At 39.6% G+C, this 2,628-nt stretch overlaps 1 protein-coding gene across 1 annotated transcript in view; it reads left to right on the top strand.

Moving 5' to 3' along the window:
* The window catches only part of LOC111229674 (ethanolamine kinase 1-like), a 32,154-nt gene that overhangs the window by 15,530 nt on the left and 13,996 nt on the right, over positions 1–2,628 (top strand). The window lies entirely within an intron of this gene.

Raw genomic sequence — 2,628 nt, 5'->3', positions numbered from 1 at the left:
CTTCCACCTTCTGTCCACAGTGCAATTCAGTGACAGCTGCTAGGCTGAAGTTTACAAGAAACGCCAGATGCACCGTGAAGCAGACAGTTGTGCGCAATACAAAAAGTATTCTTTATTTAATGTGGAAACAGTCATTTTTTTGCTTCCATGTAAAGTTCGTGGTTGACAAAATGGTAAAAGTTAAGGCTGCTATTTACTTTGGAAGTGTAGAAACACTGACGACTGTTTGCTGATATTTGCTGGACTAATGATAACACCTGTCTCATGTCTAAATTATAAATTTTGATAACTAAGAGGCTCAAGCTCTTGGAATGAAGTATCACACAACTGGCTAAATTGCTAATCATGGAATGATGTGTGGTTTACTTGAATCACCTGAGTGACTTTTGGGAGCTGGAACTTGTGCGGCCAACCAAACACAACGCCTGTACCTCACAGCTAGACTCAAAGCAAACTCTCTTATCATGAAACATGCCTCAAAACGTTGGAGAGACAATCCTGTCTTATCCATCACGAAAAAAAAGTAATGTCAGTGGTTTTTTTACCTCTTACAGTTTCTGCGGCTCTGCTAGAGGTGCCCAGCTTTGAGACTCTGTGTCAGCGGGAAATGGAAGTCAGCTGAAGAGACACCTCTCGCAGCTGACAAATCGCCGATGTCCTCTGCCACAACGAACCTTCCTGACCGAATAAACATAATATACAACAACGCAGAAAGAGGTGAGGAACGGGCACTGCACATTCCAGCATGACGGCAGATTTTCATCCAACTAGATGCCAAAACCCGAGTGAAACATTTCAAGAATAAAAGGACTTGCCTCATTCTCCACCTTTAAATTGTAGCTCTGTGATGAAGGAACCTCGGTCCATTACTGAGGCTAAATTAAAAGTAATGTGTCACCTTTTCAATCCGTTTGAAATAATGCAGCTCACAGTCTTCATATTGCTTCCCTTTATTTTACACACGGAGGTAAACCTTTGCACTGTCTGAAATCCTGTTCCCATTTTATTAAAAATATTTTATCTCATTTGTTTTATCCTTTTTTATTATGAGTCTGTATTTTTCTCACACATTTTACCAAAGATGCCATGGGGGACTCTCAGTCAAAAGAAACTCCTATGTGCTGTTACTCTACAAGGTTCTGGTACTTTTCAAATAAAAAGAAGGAGAGTCAGCTATACCTGAGATGGTGTTCGTCATGTTGCCCTGGTAACCGGCTACTGCCTCCCCTTCTCTCCTTCCTCATCCAGATGGGTGAAATCATTTGACTACGGAATACGCCGCTTAAACTCCAGGCCTTCGATATTGGAGAATAAAAATCACTTCAACCGAATTTGCCGGTAGGTCGTGTCATGATGAAAACAAGTTCAATTTTGCCAGAACATATAAGACTGATGTAGAATAGATGTTGTGTGTGTACAAGCATGTGAATATGCAGAATGAACTAGGAGCTCAGTTTGTTGCCACTCTCCTTAACTATGATATCATTTTATTTTCTGCGATATGTACATGACACTATGTCTCGCTCCCTCTGGATGGCTGCCAAGACAAATTTGCTGTTTTCAGTATGTATTGTTCTGGCGATAATAGAGACCAGTGATGTACCAGCTGTGTTCCACAATGAATCTTCACTGTTAACACTTTTAGATTTGAAGTGATTTGAAAACTTGTGATCATTACAGCTTTCATGTCAATGTTCACCATCTCAAAGTGACTGTAACTGAGTCACCATCTGAAAATTATCTGTGTTGTTCTTGGACCCTTGGACCTGAAAGGACCCATATTGTTTAAAGTGATTTTCCATGTGTTATTTGATTAATAAATATCAGGTTTAGCTTCTATTATTAATACAACAGTGAAAGTATCAAAGCCTCAGTCCACAGAGAAATGCCACAGCCTGTGTTCAGAAACTGAGCCTTAAAACCAGCCGTCAGGACTTCTGGAACTTTGTGATGTCACAACAAAGCAGTCACCACTCTCAGTCAGGCCCCAAGCCCCGCCCACCGGGACCCAGCCATCCAACCTTGCAGGATTTGGTTTCTTTGAGTGTTTACCTGAAATCTGCTAGATTTTTATTGGATCACTCAGAAAACAGTGAGCCAATCAGAAGAGAGGCTCAGACCCTCCTCTCTTCTGATTGGCTCAACAACCTGTTGTTACTAGAGCTCCAGAGAGAAGCCTGAGAGAGGAGATGTAAAACCACATTGAGATGGTTTTTGGCTCTTAAAACCACAAATAAATCTTCTTGTGGATCAACACTTCAGATAAAAAACAGGAAAAGTGTAAAATATGCGATCTTTAAAAACTCATCATGATGCCTAATTATTGCTGGAATGAGCAAAATGTCACACAAATATTCATATGTGGAGGGAAAATACAGCTAAAAACACTCTTTAATTTTAACTGATATTTTAAAACTAATTTTTCAACTGAAAAATTAATGTCATCCAATTTCCATGCTTCTTACTTTCTGGTACTGTGTGAAATTTAATATGCAGAAAGTGTTCCGAGCCTTTACTAAAGTAACAGTGGCAATACCATGCTGTAAAAGTGAAAGTCCTGCATTAAAGTCTTTGCAAAAACAAATCTTACTTAAATTATTTTAGAAAGTATCAAAACTAAACGCAGGT

This window comes from Seriola dumerili, unplaced genomic scaffold, assembly GCF_002260705.1.
Source record: "Seriola dumerili isolate Sdu_G_001 unplaced genomic scaffold, Sdu_1.0 BDQW01000242.1, whole genome shotgun sequence".
NCBI lineage: Eukaryota > Metazoa > Chordata > Actinopteri > Carangiformes > Carangidae > Seriola > Seriola dumerili.
Note: the sequence above shows the minus strand (reverse complement) of the source record. Positions and strands in the feature narration are given on the sequence as shown.